The sequence below is a fragment of the Marmota marmota genome, unplaced genomic scaffold (assembly GCF_001458135.2).
Source record: "Marmota marmota marmota unplaced genomic scaffold, marMar, whole genome shotgun sequence".
In the NCBI taxonomy this organism is placed as follows: Eukaryota; Metazoa; Chordata; class Mammalia; order Rodentia; family Sciuridae; genus Marmota; species Marmota marmota.
The window spans coordinates 33,278,676-33,297,197 of NW_026000005.1; positions in this window are offsets into that span (position 1 = coordinate 33,278,676).

Genomic DNA, 18,522 nt, shown 5'->3' on the forward strand with positions numbered 1-18,522 from the left:
TCTCCTCCTCCTCCCTATCCTCCTCTTCTCTTCTCTCTCTATCTATCTCTCTCTTCTCCCCCCCCCGCACCCCACTTGGGGATTAAACCAGGGGTACTCTTCCAATGAGCTACATCCTCAGCCCTTTTGATTTTTTTTAAATTTTGAGACAGGGCCTCGTTAAGTTAACCATGCTGAACTTGAACTTGGATTCAGGTGTGTACCACCACATCCAGCTTTATTGTTATTTCTTAAGATCTTTTTGATGAAAGCTTAATGCACATTTCCATGAATAGGACTGATAAATTTCTCTTTTCAACCACTGTATTTTAAAATTTAGGTGTCTATATCTACGTAATAACTCTAAGCAAATTTTTCATTTTGGGGTTTGGAACTTTTATCTGGCAACCACACAATAAGTCGGAGATTATACTCTTCTTCCCTTTAATAAATTCCACAAGGAAACGGAACTAGTAACAGGAAATTAATGTTTGAAAAATTCTCCATTGTATGCTGTGAAAAGAAAGCTCTCTAAGGATACGACTACTGTGTCCATGAATTAATGAAAAAATATTCCACTATTTGCTTTAAGTCAATCTTTCTGAAAATCTTGTAACACATTCTTTCAGGCTGCTAATGATGAGCTTTATTCAAACTTGATGTATGAGGGTTTTTTTTTGTTTTTTTTTAATCATTCTATTGTTCCAGAAGCTCCCATCAGTAGGGTAAATCGAAGAATTATTTTTACTGGGTGTGGATCTTTTTGATAGAACTGGCAAACCAGGCAGCTTTGAAGCTGCTGTTTTTCATCAACTGTGAGCAGTAATTTAATTCCTCCACCCTGACCAGATCTGACCTAAGTGAACACAGCTTGCCTCTAGGCACAGGGATAAAATTGGAGAAGGGAGATAGTCAGCATGCCCCCCGCTGAGAAGTAGGGGGAGATAAGAACTGTGGTTTCAAATATCCTTAATGGGAAATCTCCACAGTCATTTTTCACTGGGGCTGGGTGCTGTCCAGCTTTGATTACTCCCTCTTCTTTCCTGGGAATCCTTTTGTTTGGTCACTGGTAATGGGACTTTGGCCAGAACATTTTTTTTTTTTTTTTGCATTCTGCAGGTAACACTGGCTCTGTCTCAATACAGCCCTGGAGTGACTCATAGGTCTATCACTGATAGACCACTGTCTGATTTTTAGCAATTCAAGTTTGCCTCGCGTGTTCATGCCCTGAAAGACAAGGGTGAGGTTTTTCTGTTTTGTTGTTTTTCCTGCTGTCGTCTTGGTGTCTCAGAGTCCACAATGCATCCAAGCCATGGCACCAGTGTTTTCATCAGGATTTTTATTGGCTTGTTTTTTGGGTTGTGCACATTGAGAGCAAATCAACATGTTAAAAAAAGAGAAGGAGATCAGGAAAGGCACATTGTTAGTGGTTTCTGATTTATGAGTCTGAAAGACCTGTCACACTGAAGCCCCAGAATGATTTTAATTAGCTGCATGACTGAAATGCCTTGTCAGAGTGGCACATTAAAGACGTACCCTCTGATGAGTGAGCAGCCAGGAAAGGTTGAAGCTGGAGATGGGAGGAGGGGCCAGCTGCAAAGGAAAACCAAGCTACTCACTTTGCCTGCATCTGCAAGCTACTCACTTTGCCTGCATCTGCAAGCTGCTAACAAAAGGTAGTTCACCGAGCATGTTTTTCAGTTCTTGGATTGTGAAAACTGCTGAGAATACAGGTGTTCCTTGACTTACAATAGGGATATGTGTCAATAAGCCTGTTGTAAATTGAAAATGCATTTAATACCCCTCATCTACTGAACATCATAGCATAGCAACATAGTACACTGGAGAGTATTGGTGGTCTATCCTGAAGATCACATGGTTGATTGGTAACTGGGGCTCATCATCACACTGCCTAGTGTCTGGAGAGTATTGGACCATGTATCACGATCATTTGCCTGGGACTAGATAAAAATTCAAAATTTGAAGTATGGTTTCTACTGGTGGCATGTGACTTTCACAACATTATAAAGTTGAAATACTATTAAATCCAACCGTTGTAAATTGGGAACCTCTGTATTCATGAAGCCTCACCTGCCTGTTAATAATACAGCTCCCAAATGGAGAAATAGGAAAAGTAGAGCCAGTTTCTTGATCAACATGGAAGGAGATTCCTTTAGGAATTTAGAGTCCTAAGCAAGAGGACTCATCATGCCCAGGCCTTAGATCAATTCAGAACTTGCTGTATTGAAGTAACTGAGCATAGTGGCTTGTGCAGTGGGAGAGACCACAGCACCGTGAGAGGGGGTCAGGAACCATCATGGGACGGGCAGAGTCAGTCTGTGCCAGGGCCAAGAGCTAACTCCAATTCCGATATCTCCATGTACTCAGCAACAGTGATGCTCCCCCTGCAGTCTGGAGCCAAGTTTCAGGAAGGCTACTGATATGGAAAAAGGAAAGCTGGCTTGTTTTTGTTCTGGGCGCCATGTCCCAGAAGGGAGGCATAGAGATGAGGAAGGGCCCTTCCCAGAAGGGAGCTGGGCATGGAAGATGCCCTGGGAAGCAAATCAGGAAAAGACCAGAACTTTTCAATCTGCAGAGACCTACTGGATGGCCCTAAGCAACAGAATCGAGCACAAATAAGATGGTGATCTGTGTTAGAGATCCTTGAGCAGCTTTGTTTGTATGTGGTGCTGAGGATCGAACCTGGGCCGCACGCAGGCCAGGCGAGCGCACTACCGCTTGAGCCACAACCCCAGCCCTTCCTTGAGCAGCTTTAATGGCTCTGTCGTTCACTACTTCCCAACCCAAAAACTCCCCCTGGGCTGCCCTCGCCACACTCAGACGTTTACTCACACTCCTCCCTCCTTTATGTGTCTCTATTCTTTTGCCTGCTGAGTTTAAATCCCACTTACTAGAAAAGACCCCCCACTTAGTAGAAACAAACAAACAAAAAAACCTCTCTCTATCTCAGCTAATGGTAGAATTCCCACGATCCTTGGGGTTTTATCCTTTTTTTCGGACAATTAACCATCTACTACCAGATAAATCTTCTACCTTGTTGTCTTGATATATTGTTTAAACACTTATTATTATTTAACTGGGTAGCGTACAAATATGTAAGTAATGCTTTTTTCAACTAAAATAATTACTATGCATAGCCATTCTTTCCCAAACAGTGTCATGGCATATGTTTGCATGAATTAGAGAGCTGCATATCACAAAAATATGAGAAAAACAGTGGTTTAAACACGATAATTTTCTATCTTAATTAGTAGGGGTCTGGAGGTGTTTTACTCAGATTTTTTGCTGCTGTGACTAAAGAACCCAACCAGCACAAATAGAGAGGAGGAAGAGTTTATTTGAGGGCTCACAGTTTCGAGATCCATGTCCATAGAAGGCCATCTCCATTTCTTGGGGCTCGAGGTGAGGCAGAACATCATGGTGGAAGAGTGTGGCAGAGGGAAACAGCTCATATCACAGTGATCAAGAAGCAGAGAGAAAGGTCTTCACTTGCCAGATACAAATATTTACCCCAAAGCCATGCCCCCAATTCCCACCTCCTCCATCCACACCCTACCACTTCAGTTACCACTCAGTTAACCCCTATCAGTGGATTCATTCACTGATTCAGTTAAGATCCTCACAACCCAATCATTTCTCCTATGAACTTTTTGCACTGTTTCACATGTGAGCTTTTGGGGGACACGTCACATCCAAAACATAACAGGAGGTAAGAGGGAGTCTGAAGTGGGTTGGTCTTCACAGTCATTAAAAATAAACTCTGATCTTTTGGCTCTGTCCTCTTGGTGCACAGGTATTTAAAATTTTTTAGGCCAATACTTATAATTGGGAAACTGTACATTCATTTTAGTGTAGAAGGAATAGATTGAACAGTCCTTGTAAGTGACTGTAGTTATTCCTCCAAACCCCCCAAAAGGGTCTCACGTGGGCCACAAACTAGTCCACCAGTTATAGTCATGGCCACCCAATTTCTTTCATGTTCCAGTGTCCAGGTGACCACTGGCCACAAGGGCTCTCATGATGGCCTCTCCAAGGAGTTCACCAGGAAAGTACCAGCATAGCTAGAGGTACCTCCAAGGAAGACGGTCTTTGTGGTACTATGGTGACTCTTTGAGGTATCCCTCAATGTACAGAGAATTGTGGCCTCAACCCAACTCTGCCTCCTGCTTTATTATTTGTATCCCAGAGTAGCACAACCAGGCTCCAGTAGTCCTGCCTGTGTTTGACCCTGATGCTGCCTCACATTCACAAGGTACCTAGGTAAAATGGCGCATTTTGCCAACTTGATAAAAGATGCCAAAAAGACAGCAAATATTATTCCCTCTGCCCCACCCTCCATGCCCCTCTCTCCTCTCAGTCTGTGCTTCCAAACTAACTCCTCCCTCCTTCAAGGTTAAATGAACCTGGGAGATGGGTGATTTGAGGCTGTCTGGAAGAGGCCATGCAGAACCACATCAGAACTTCTCAGCAAGCTCAAATGTCCCATAACTCAATGAACCTTCAGGGAGAATCCCTTTAGTAGCGAAGAAATGGAATCAGAGGTTACAGTGTTTTTTAGTGAGTTGAAAAGACAGAGACAGAGAAACTGACAGAGAGGAACCTCCAATTGCTTAATTGATGTGGTGTTCACTGAACCACACTGCCCTATGTGTGTGCAAAACATTTCATAAAAGCTCAGAAAAATCGAACACAAAGATCATCTTCCACATCCATGGGACCAAGTGAAGGATACAAGATTTCTTGCTTCACAAAAACTCATGTAGGCCCAGAGGGGTGTTTGATTTAATAATGCAAAGGAGCTGTGATGAGTTTTGTGGCCCCTGCTTCTTCCAGCCGTCAGATAAACCAGGATTCATTTTGAAGTTCTGCTATGGGAAACCAAAGCAACTTCTTGTGGTTGCCATGGGTTACCTTCTAAATATGTGGCCGGATGTGAGTTCCCCAAATTGTTATGCAATGAAAATGTCATAGATTCTAAGTATGGAGTTTTTTCAATTACATACCCAGAGAAATGTGATATTTCCCCTAGGATTGTATTATATTGGGTTTGGCTGTATGTCAGTAGATTTCAGTAATGGAGAACTAAAGCCATTCTAGCTACAGGGCACCAATGACTGCAGACTTATTAGTTTGGGGCTGATCATTTGAATGGTGCCAACTTATTTTTCTTAATAAGGGATTTTTTTTTTCCCACAGAAAACATAAGGAATTTTCTCTGTCTGGAGGGTACTTGTATATAGTGAATGTGCTCACCTGGTTTTGTATAGCCTTTGATTATTGAGCTTCTATATAGTGCCTATTCAGTTGTCTCTTTCTCTACTCAGCATGGACTCCCTGAGGGCATGGAGGATGCAGTTTGTCTTTATAGCTCTGATGTCTAGCACAGTGATGGGTGCATTAAGTGTGTCCCATAAGCAGTGGCTAATGAACCAATTCATGATGCAAAGCAATGGTCTACATAGATCAGTGGTATTTTGGAAAAGGGGTCTTGGAAGAAAAGCAGTGTCCAGAAATAAGATTTGTTCTAAATAAGTCTTGGCTTTACCCACAATTTTTGCTTCAGGGGGAGAGTAACAAAGATTTAACTGGAACTTCATTTTCCCACAAATGTATAGAAAGCCAGAAAGCAGACAGGACTTAGAGCAGTGAGGCAACAAACTAATAATCCATCAGCACGGTCTGGCTGCCTTGTCACCCTGAAGGTAATTATGTCTGCAGTTTACAAGGGATGCACACTGCATTATGTCTTCCCTGTTCCTCTCTATCCATCCCTCCCTGCACGTCCCTCAGCCACCCCTGCACAACGTGTGGTGTCATTGCAGTTATAGTGATTCCTGGGATGTCACTAGTGTGAGGGAGAAATTAATTTTGAAATCAGGGCATTAAGCACGGCCCATGTAAAATTTTAGATAAATACTTCAAAAATATCACTCCTTTTTGAATTCTCTTTTCTATGTTGGGGTAAGTTACCTTTAGTGTCTCCCTTGTATAGAGATGGCACACATTCTCTTGAACATGGAGAGACGCACAGATTCCCAAAGCAATAGTGAACACTTATGTGGAATCTGAGGTTTTTTAAAAATTATTATTACTATGTCTGATTTTAGTTTCTTTGCATATTATAAGATTTATACTTGTAATATGTTTTTATAAGATTTGTATATGTTTAATATGTTTTATATTTTAATATAGGTTTCTTTCCTAACTTTGTTCAATGTTCAATGTTTTAAAAATGTGTTGTTTTAGTTATTATGACAATAGAATATATTTTGACATATTATACATGTATGGAGTATAACTTCTCATTCTTCTGGTTGTACATGACTTGGAAATTACATTGGTCATGTAATCATATATGCACATATGAAAGTAATATCTGATTCATTCTACTATCTTTCCTATTTCCATTTCCTTTCCCTTCCCTCCATTCCTTTTTGTCTAATCCAAAATACTTCTATTTCCTTTTTGTCTAATCCAAAATACTTCTATACTTTCCTCCCTCCTCCCCTTTTGTGAGTTAGTATCTGTATATCAGAAAGAACATTCAGCCTTTGCTTTTTTGGGATTGACTTATTTCACTTAGCATGATAGTCTCCAGTTCCATCCATTTACTGGCAAGTGACACCATTTCATTTCTCTTTATGGCTGAGTGGTTTTCCATTGTGTGTGTGAATGCACACACACACACACACATATTTTCTTAATCCATTCATCTATTGAAGGGCACCTAAATGTTCAACATCTCTAGCAGTTAAGAGAAATGCAAATTAAAACTACACTGAGATTTCATCTGACTGAAAATGGCAATTTTCAAGAATATACATAACAATAAATGTTGGTGGGTCAAAAGGTATGCTCATACATTGCTGCTGGCACTGCAAATTGGTGCAACCACTCTGGAAGGCAGTATGGAGATTCCTCAGAAAACTTGGAATGGAACCACCATTTGACCCAGTTATCCTACTCCTCCTATTCCCAAAGGACTTAAAATCAGCATATTACAGTGACATAGCCAAGTTTGCCTTTTAATTGAAGGGACAGGAAAGGAGAAGTTCTGCTCAAACAGAAAATTCAAAGTAGGGAATTCTCACCTGTTCCCTACCAGCTCCACCAAAATCTCCCTGGACTGATCTGGGTCTAGTCTTCAGAACTACATTAGCTGTAACTAGAGGATTTTGCAAATTCCACTCTCAGGAGGCAGCTGCCTCCTTCACGTTTGCCTATGATTCTGGTGTTCAGCCAGAACCCCAATCCCCAACCTCCACGACAGAACTTTATGCCAAGTGCAGGCCAAGGGTTCAATGTGACATAGGTAGGGAATAACCTAATGGGCTCTACATAACCAGACAGAGCTGGCTTCAAATACTGACAATAGCTCTGTGTCTTTGAATAATTTACTTATTATTTTAGCCCGTTGTTTTTCCTGTCTGTGAAATGGGACAAATAATATCCATTTTGCTAAAATTGTTATGGAACTAGGTGATGTGATGTACATAAAGTATCTGGAAAGCTATAGGAGCTCTATAAACTGTGGAAATTAATTCTATTTTTGATCAACTTCCTCCCTCCCCCATTAGTATCAGAAGTTGAGAGATGGAGAGGAAGTTGGGAATAATGCCTTGGTTGTAATACCCTGTTCACTTTTTCTGTCTCATTCTTCTGCTTATTTATTTTAAAATAAATTTTATATATTAGAGGTTTACAACATGATGTTATGGGACACATATAGATTGTGAAATGTTTAGACAGTGAAACTGATTCATTCTGTCATCTCACAATTATTTATTTGGTGACAAAAGCAGCTAAAATCCACTTGCTTAACAATAACAACAACAACAAAATCCTTAATGCACTGTCCCTCTTCTGCATTCTTTTGGTACAGGAGCACTGAAGGTCTCAGGCAGAATGAATGACAGAAATCGAAGACGAAAACCCTTACATGAAAGCTTAGAAATAGCAATAAAACAGGGTCTAAAAATTTCCTTTAAACCCAAATTTTAAAATCATGGATGATTTTTGTCTATTCTTATCAATTATATTTAAATGATGAGACTCAAAACATATTCTAGATAAAAGTGCTAATTTCAGGCTTTGAGAGTATACTCCTGTGGCTACATACACTTAAAGAAAACAGCACATAGCGGAGAAGGTAGGGGAGATTCAGGATCCAAAAGTTTCGGGCAGTTTCAATTCTCAAATTGACAATACTAATTTGCCCGATCAGTCTTCACTCTATCTTCCTAGTAATTTACTTGAGTTGGTGGCACTGCATGTGGAGTGGCAAGATTTATAGTTACTTACACATATGATCCTCTACCTTAAAGCAACCCCAATCTAGTGAAAAACACAAGTGCATAGAAACACATGAGCATATCTTCAAAACCACATGGGGCTGCAGAGGTGTGTGAGGACCTCCAGTTCAACATGACTTTGGTGGGTAAAATGTGCAGAGGAAATGCCTTTGGTCACGGAGTCGGTGCAGTCATATACATTTGCTAGATCCAGCTGCATTTCCGTAAGTGCTAAACATATTGTTCTGGCTGTTTATATTCTTGGCATCCAGCACTGCTGCACATTCCCAAGCACCAAGAGCACTCAGCGCAGCAGTAGCTTTCCCTAAAAGGCCTGTAAAGCCATGACTGGTTTATTCTCTCAAAGATCCAACGTCCTTGTTAAAGCACAGGCTCTGTTGCAACTGACATGGCTCTGAGTTAAATGTGTTGCAACACATTCTTAGGGAAACAGAGTTCCTTTTGACTAACAGCCTCCATATTTGTCAAAACTACTGTAGGCCAAAGGTTAGCAGCAGTGTCTGGCAGCACAGAACCAAACCTAAAAAGTTAAGGTTGGCCAAAGAGCCCGATTCTTCTTACAGTTTCTCTCTCTGTTACTCAGGCTCTGGGTGAATGCTGCCCCAACACAAGTTTATAGACTCTATAGGATGCTTAAAAACAAAGCAGAAACTGAAATTTGGATGATTCTTCCCCCCTCCCCCCAGGAGGGAGATGCACAAGTCTGTTTCATAACAGCTCTCAGAGAAGGTTGTGGAACATTCAAGGAACATTTTTTTTTCCCATTTACTGTACTTTTTTAAAATGCAAAAACAAGATGTTTAGGTAACTCAGTTTAAGATATTCAAAATCTTATAGGTTGGCAGACACATTAAATATTAAATCTCAGATCAGTTGTCATGGGGAAGGCAACAGAAGGGCATTAACCCAGGTTTAGAAAGCAGGGAAGGCCATGGTGACCCAAAGTGGTCTCTCCGGGTCCCTCAAGGGCCCCAAATGACTCTACAGTCTAAGTAGCTGGGCATACCTGTTGGAATGCCTCAGTGAACTCTGTCACTTTGAGCCAGTACTGAGATGGGAAGATTATAGAAGACACAGGCCTGGGTTAAGGTTCAGAATGCACTGAAACAAATGGGAGGGTTAGAAGGCAGCTGTCACTCAATGTCTTAGCTATAGGTGAGTTGAACAGCCTGGTTATCAAAGCATGGGACACATCAGAAGACCCTCGTGGCCTTCCTCTGACCCTTACCTAAAGATAGGAGCAAAGTGCTTCATAAGCATGGAAAATCAAGGAGAAGGACAACATCTCCCAGTAAAAGTCTTTAAAGGGTTGATACCTTTAAATATCAAATTTTGACTTAAATTTATTATAAATTAGTAGGTAAAGAATTTTTAGTTAGAGGGATATCCATCACTACTTTGTTTTTGAAGAAATGAAAAGTTGGAAGCCATCTAAATATTTATCCAACAATATTACAATGTATAGGAAATTCAAGTAGTGGAATAAGTCAGTCTTTAAAAAGTGATGTTATGGAAGAATGATATAAAAAGATGATAATGACATATTTTTGAGTTAAAAAAAGCAGATTGAAAGAGTAATCTAGGAAAGACACTGTTAAGAGGGTAAAGACAAAATATTTACAAATCACATAATTGATAAAGAACTTATATCTAAAATACAAAAAACAATTTTTTTTACAATTCAAAAATTTAAAAAACTAAAAATAAGCAAAAGATCTGAACAAATACATCACAAAAGAAGATAAACAGATGAGGAATAAGCATAAGAAAAGATGTTCAACATCATCATTAAAGAAAAGCAAATTTAAAAACCAATAAGAATAGATACACTTATTAGAATACCTAAAAACAAACAAACAAAAGAAAAAAACTAACAATACTAATTGCTGATTAGGATGCTGCACAATAAGAAGTCTCACTCATTGCTGGTGGGAATAAGAAATGATGCAATCACTTTGGAAGGCAATTTAGCACTTTTTTACAAAGCAAAACAGTCTTCATATGACCCCACAATCAGGCTCAAGTATTTTACTCAGTTGATCTGAAAATACACCCACATACAAAAAAAACAAAACAAAACAACAACAACAAACACACAAACAAACAAAAAATAACATGTGAGAATATTCATGGTGGCTTTATTCATAACTTCCCCAAACTAGAAGCAATCTATAAAATGTGCTACATCCATACAATGGCATACTATTTAGCAATGAAAAGGAATGAGCTATCAAATCATTCAAAAATATACATAATTCTTAAAATGTATATTGTTAAGTGAAATCTGAAAAGTCTATATACTGTATCATACAACTTTAATGGCATTCTGGAAATAAAACAAAACAAGACACATTAAACAGATAAGTGGTTGTCAAGACTTGAAGGAAGGGTATGGTGTGGTAGAACTATTCTGTATATAATGTAATGATGGTTTCAAGACACTATCCGTTTTTCTAAACCAGTAGAATTTTATAGCATAAAAGTAAAACAATGTATACAAGTTTAAAAACGTAATAATTTAGGAGATAAGAGAATGCCAAGATGGAGTGCAAACTATGACCAAGGAATCCATCAAACTTAGAAGTGTACAAAATGACCTCACTGTAGAGGGCCAGTATAAAACTTTTGAACTAAATAACTTTAAAAATGAGTAGGAACTAGGCTGGACATGGTGGTGCATGGGAGGCTGAGGCAGGAGGATTGTAAGTTCAAAGCCAGTCTCTGCAACTTAGCAAGGCCTTATGTAACTTAGTGATACCCTGTCTCTAAATAAAAAACAAATAAATAAAAAGGACTTGGGACATGGCTCAGTGCTTAAATGCCCCTGGGTTCAATCCCTGGTACCAAAATAATAATAATAATAATAATAATAATAATAATAATAATAATAATAAAAAATAAGAGTAGGAACTAAAACTACATAAGCTCTGTTCACTAGTTGGTAGAATTGTTCTCCATGAGAGTGGGTTAACAATTCTGAAAACACTATACATGTACATTAGAACTGAGTGACTAAGAAAGTGGATGGCAGATGGTAGATGGTTTTCTATGCTTGGAGTGGGAGTTTATAGACAAACAAGGGAAGAATTTAGAATGAATCCTATAGTATTTATTGGATTAGACTTGAGGCATCAGTATTAACTCACATTCAGTTTAACATAGATACAAATATAGAGAAATAAATAATTATAGATATGTGTATCTACAGCAGTTATTATATACATTCATATTTCCTCGATTTGTTAGCTGAGAGAGCTTAAAATAAGCAATAATATTCAAGTACCAAAGAGCATGCCTAACCCCCAGATCTCAATTTCTAATACTGTTCTCCAGTAAAAGGAACCAGGGCTCCTTGGAGAAATGGCTGATTTTAGGTCTGGATCCAGAAAAACACACAAGTCCAGAATATCCTGTAGTGCCAGGAAAAAGGAAATGCTCAAGGACACTCACAACAGTGAGGACTTGCCAAACAGACATAGCCAACAACCTAAGAGCTCCCAATGTTCAAAGCAGGAACAACTTGAGCAACGAAATAAGTAACATAGCATTGGATTATAGTCCAAGGTATTAACTAAATATCTGTGAGTTCATACTAACATAAATAAATGGGTAAATTAATAAATAAATGTGCAAAGAGTATGTAAATTATCCATGATAAAGAATTCCAAATAATTCATGAAGATTCAAGGAGTACAACATAACTCCCTACCCCTTAATTGTGGGCTCCACATGATGATCTCCAAATACCATGGTATGGAAAGAGAGAAAGAAAAAGAGTCAGGGTGAGAATGGTACCTTACCCCTGCAGTACTCCTACCCTAAGTCCATAATCTCAATGCCAGCAAGAGAAAAACATTAGGCAAATCCAAATGCAGACATTTTACAAAATACAGAACCATTGCTCCTCAAAATTGTCAAGTCTACCAAGAACAAGAAAGTCCAAAAAACTGAGGAACCTAGAAACACATGACTGAAGGTAATGGGGCATCCTAGATGAGATCCTGAACAGAAAAAGAATACTAGGTAAACATTGAAGATGTCTAAATAAAACAGACTTTAGCCAGTAGTACTGTACTAGTATTGGTATCCAAAATGGCAATGTGTTAATATTTGTTCATTAGCTCTGTTCATTAAATGTGATGTTAATACCATATTAATGTAGGATATTAACAATAGTGCATACTGGGTACAGGTTATGTGGGAATTCTCTGTACTATCTTCCCAGCTTTTCTATAATCTTAAACTATTATTAATAAAAAGTTTACTGATGAGTATACACTATAATTTTCCCAATTTGTATATAGACAGATAATATAACTAAACTCACATATGAACATAGAAAAAAAGATGAAAGTTTTTCTATCAAGACATTAACATTGGTTATTGCTAATAGTGACTAGTAACGTTTTCTTATTTTGTTCAGGTATGCAGATAGCTGTATTGCAAAAAAAAAAAAAAAGAAATTTTAAATATGCATTTGACACAGACAAAAAGAATTATATTTAATGTTTCTAAACATGTTTAACAAGAAAACATTATGGAATAATTCTATCATTGGAAAAATATAAAAATTACTTTAAGATTCATAATTTTCTTCCCAATATGTTCTCTGATAGACCTGAGGATACAGGTTAAAGAAATAGCTATGTCTTGAACTGACATATATTAGCTGTTGCTTTTAGTCAGCTTTCCATTGTTGTGACCAAAATACCACCAAGAACAATTTAGAGGAGGAAACATTTAGTTTAGCTCATGGTTTCAGAGGTTCAGTCTGTGCCTACTGACTCCACTGCTCTGGGCCCCTGGTGACATAGAACATCACGATGGAAGACCATGGTGGAGAAAAATGGCTTCTCTCATGGTAGCTAAGAATCAGAGAAAGAGAGCAAGTGAGGAGCCAGGGACAAAATACAAACCCCAAAGACACTTCCTGTGAATTAACTTCCTCCAGCCATCCCCCACCTCCCTACGGTTACCACCCAGTTAGTCCATTCAAATAATTAATCTATCAAAAGGATTAATCCGCTTTAGGTTACAGGTCTCATAATAATTTTCATCTCTTGCATTTTAATAGAGGAGTTTTTTGGGGAGAATAACTCATATCCGAACTATACCATCAGTTTTCTATCTCTATAACAACATACTTGAGATAACTAACTTAGAAAGGAAAAAAAAAGGTGTGGGGGTGTGCTAGGGTTGTGGCTCAGTGGTAGAGTGCTTGCCTAACACGCATGAAGCACTGGGTTCAAACCTCAGCACCACATAAAAATGAAATAAAGATATTGTGTTGTCCACCTAAAACTAAAAAAAAAAAGAAAAAAAAATCTTAATTTGGGGTCATGGTATTAGAGGTTCCATGCCATGACCAAACAGACCCGTTGCTTTTAGGCTTCTGGAGTGCGTGCTGGATGGCAGTGTGAGGGAGCACATGGCGCAGCAAATGACTCACCTTGTGGCAGAAAGTAAAAGAAGAGACCAGGGTCCCACAGTCCCCTTCAAGAGCATGATGTCTAATGGTCCCAGGACCTTCCACTGGGTCTTCCCTCCCAAAGGTTCCACTACGTTCCAATGGTCCCACCCTGGAGATCCAGCCCCTAACAAATGGGCTCTGGGGAACATTTATATCTAAACTATAGCATGAGAGTTGGACAAAACAGTCCAGAAATAGTCTCCAATTAACATTCAACAGGAATTCCACTTCCTCATTGTAATTCATTCATTTCCCTCATTCTATTTTTTTTTAATGTAATTTAAGATGTTTGAATCCCACGGAGAAGCTGGTGTTAGGCTCCAGAAAGGTGCTGTCAGCTGTCCCTCGGGTCCTATTCTCAGCACACCTGCTAGCGCAGCCTCCCACACTGTAGATTAGAAGATGATGGGCATGCGCAATCTCACAGTGCTGGTGATGTCATTACAGCTTCCCAGTGGGAAGCAATTAGCTACTCTAAACAAAATATGTTCTTTCATTCCCATGATGGGCTTGCTTATTCTTGCTTAAATTATTAGATCATTCTTGGCTTTAGCTTGCTTGAAATAGGCCATCTTTTTTTTTTTTTTTCACGGATTATTTCATTTGTTCATTTGGTAAGTACTCATCGAGGGCTTACCATTTATCAGTTACCATGTTAATAGTTAAGGAGTATTACAATGTAAACAATAATAATTAGCCCCCAACTTTAAGGAAATCCCAGGGAAAAAGAGGTGGCACAGTGAAATAAGTTATTATACTTCCATGATATAATAAATGCTAAACCATCAGATAAAGTAAAATGAACACTCACAGGAATAAGATTACATTCGTGCAGCAAGCTTAGAAGGATGTGCAAAAATGATAGTGAGTTTTGGGTCTTTGTTAATATTTGATGTGTGTGTGAAGAAGGGGAGTTGATTCTTCCTTCCTGTTTCCATGTGGTGACACTTGAGTTAGAATAGCATTTCTGAGTGACCTCCTGCTCATTACTCCTCCCACAGAGAATTCAGTGAGGTCAAGAGCAGAAACTGATATGCCTGGCTTAGCCCATTTTGCAGGAACCTATCTGCAGGATGCTTATGTTCTGATCTATTTTCTGCCATGTAGTAAGAACTCCTTAATGCTTCCTTCTCCAATTAATTTTATCAATGATAAAGGTAACTATTTCATTTCTCTGCCTGTCTCCTGAGCCTATTGAAGAAGAAGAAAAGGGTATTATTATTAGCTCATAAAAGTTGTTAATAATTGACTTTGGCCTTGTTGAGGTAGAAGAAGTGAGGGGACCAGACAAGCAGAGGCACAGATGCAAAGTGTCAAGGAACACTGAGCATGCTGAATTGGCAGGAATTGAGTGAAGACAGAAACAGAAGATGAAGTCAAAAGGAAGACTGGGGACTAGGTCAGGGCTCTCCATAGAAATAGGGCCAATGAGATACATGTTCAGATATCCAGAAAGAGATTTATTATGGAGGCTGGGTTCATACAACTAGAGAGGCTAAGTTCACACAGCTATAGAGGCTAAGTTGACAATTTGCTATGAGCTGAAGACCCAGGAAGGCTGGCTGATGGTGTGGTTCCAGTCCAAACCCACAGGCCTGAGAGCCAGGGAGTCAACGGTATAAATTCCAGCCTGAGTTCCCAGGCCCAAGAACTAGGAGGACTGATTTCTTAGGGAGATAAGATGGATATTCCACTTGAAGCAGAGAGAACAAATTTGTTTTTCTTCCAACTTTTTGTACTATTTGTGCCCTCAATGGATTGGGTGATGCTTGACCTGTTGGTAAGAGTGATCTTGACCCTATCTATCAATTCAACTGCTAATCTCTTCTAGAAACACCCTCACAGACACACCTAGAAACAATGATTTAAAAAAAAAAAAATTTTAGTTGTTTATGGACCTCTATTTTATTCATTTATTTATATGCAGTGCTGAGAATCGAACCCAGTGCCTCATACATGCTAGGCAAGTGCTCTACCACTGAGCCATAATCCCAGCCCCCAGTGATTTCTTTTTACCAGTCATCTGGGTATCACTTAGCCAATTAAAGTGACACATAAAACTAACCCTCAGGAAGACTGCTCCTAGAGGATCTTGAAACCTGGGGTGAGGCTTCAGAATTCATTCATGATTAATAGAGAGGTTCTGATTCCTTGCAATTGCAGAGCATCCTGTATACTGTAACATCCTCAAAGAAAACAACCAGAAACTCTGGCCAAAATATTACAAACAACTGTTTGAAGATGCTGGAGAGTAATCAAAAGCAAACTGAACTAGTGATTTGATCCTTGAAAAGCGACCCCAAAATGTGAGAGACACACTTGACTCGCGCACTGGGGTAATCTTCATCTCCACTGAGCTGTAAGTAAAACCATGCTTTTATTACAGGAGTCAAACATACAGTTTGGGATTGCTATGGTGGCTGGAAATTTAGGAATGATATCCCAGAGAGAAGGGAGCTCTAGAGGGGGAACCCCCAAATCTGCATATAAGATTTTCTTAATCCTTGGCTGACTGTTGAAGGATGCATGTGAGAGGAGAGAATCAGGGTCACTCAGCAGGAAGAGCCTGGACACCTTGAATGTTGAAAGAGCTAAGACATGGTTTAGCAGCAAAGATCTAAGACGATGCAGAAAAAAACAGACTTTGGAGTTAGAGGAGGCTCGGTAAAAATTTCAACTTCAGATAAACCCAAGAAAAGCCATGTCTTAGGAGTCAAAGTTATGCTCAGGTAGGAAGGAATTCACCCCAGGATTGAGGGAAAGCAAACACTGGTTCATGATTAATTTTCCCGCAGAGCAGCAAGACATAAACCATATTCCCTACAATACTTCAATCACAACGTTTGGAATATAATCAAACATTACTAAGTAGGCAAATCAACAAGAAAATGTGATCTAGAGTCAGGGAGAGTTAGTGAACAGAAACAAGACTCGTGTCTGTTATGCAGACATTAAAATTAGATGATACAAAATTGAAAATATGAAACTATGCCAAGGGTGCTACATAAAAAATCACCATCATGAGTGAAGAGATAAGGACAGGCATGAAAACCATATAATTGGCAAAATGGAAATTCTCAAACTGAAAAATGTATGTTAAAAAACTCATTGCATGTGATTAAGAATAGAGTGGACGTGACAACAGAGGTTACTGAACTTTAAGACAGGTCACTGAAATCATTGGGTCTGACCCAGAGAAAAACATTGCAAAATAATGGACAAAGTTCCAGTGACCTATGAGATAGTATTGAGATGTCTAAATCATATATTTCATGTTTAAGAAAGACAGGGAGGATAGGAGAAAACAGATATTTGGAGAAACTGGAAAAACTGTTTTCTAAAATTGATCAAAAACTGCAACTCAGAGCTATAGAAAGCTCAATGAGCCACAGATAAGCACAACAAAGGGAAAGAAAAAAATCTTAAAAAAAAAGAGTGGGAGGGGGAAAAGACAGATAAGGTACAAGGGGAAAAAGATGATAATGTAATCTGAATTTATCTCAGAAAGAAATGGCAGCATTACCTTTAAAATTATTATCAATGAAATATCTTCCAAAAATTAAGGCCATCTAAAGATATTTTCATAAACAACTAAGATAATTTTTCACATTGTAAGATGTACTAAGAGAAGATGCTCAGATTGAAGGGGAATAGTTGGAGGTGGAAATTTAGTTCTACAGAGGGGAATGAGGGAGGATATGATAAAGGCAAAAACATGGGTAAACACGGAAAACAATTTTTCTTGAAAAACTAATGAATGTTTATAGAAAAATAACAATATATTTGAGATCCATATTTTTAGAAGTACAGCAACAATACTATGTAAAGATAAGGGGAGGAGTGTACATGGACTACTAGAGGAGTTCTGGCAGAATTTATGATAGGGAAGCAAGCAGAAGAATGACAGAATTTAAACTCCTTAGGAGAGTGACCCAGGACCCCATACAGGACAAATCAGAAATAGTAGCCTAATAGAGGTATAAAGGAAGAACCAATAGGACTTGGAAATAAGCAAACAATGATTTTAAGTACATCCCTAATTTTGGAAGTTGGGTGATGAAGAAGTTAATGATATTGTTAAAAAGGCAGGGAACCTTATAGACAGATGTGCCATGGGAAGAAGAGGACGAGTTTACTTATGCTCTGATCAAGTCTGAAGTGTTGGTGAGACCTTATAGATGAAGATGGATGACAAGCAACTCAAAATGCAGGTCTTTCTTCTTGTAAAAATTCCAGTGCCAGTCCTCATAAATTTATGATCTTTATGGAACTCACTTTCACCATATGCAACATGATTTACTAGAAACTTTTTTAATGTATCTAAGCTGTTAGAAGGAGAACTACGTGCAAACCATGGCAGAGCGGGGTATTTTTAGAATAATTTGTTGAAAGGTCTTTCAGTCCAGCCTTCCTCCCTGAGCAAAGGTCCCAGACCAAAGCTAGCAGCCATTGAGCTTCAGGTCTGGGAGGTCACCGGTTTCGATCTGGAGACGGCATACTGCTGCCTTCCCCTCTATCTTCTCTGATGTTTGATGCTATGATGCCACAACAAAGAACCCAGGAAAATGGTAAAACTAGTAGCAAAAAACAACTGGCTAACTTTCCTGGTTCTCTTTCCCTGTTGAGGGACTACTTGAGTTTTCACTCATTCATCCCTTTTAACTGACTTGAAATCAGTCCCAATGTCCACCAATGATGATGCAGATGACCATACTTTTTTTTTTTTTTTTTTTTTTTTTT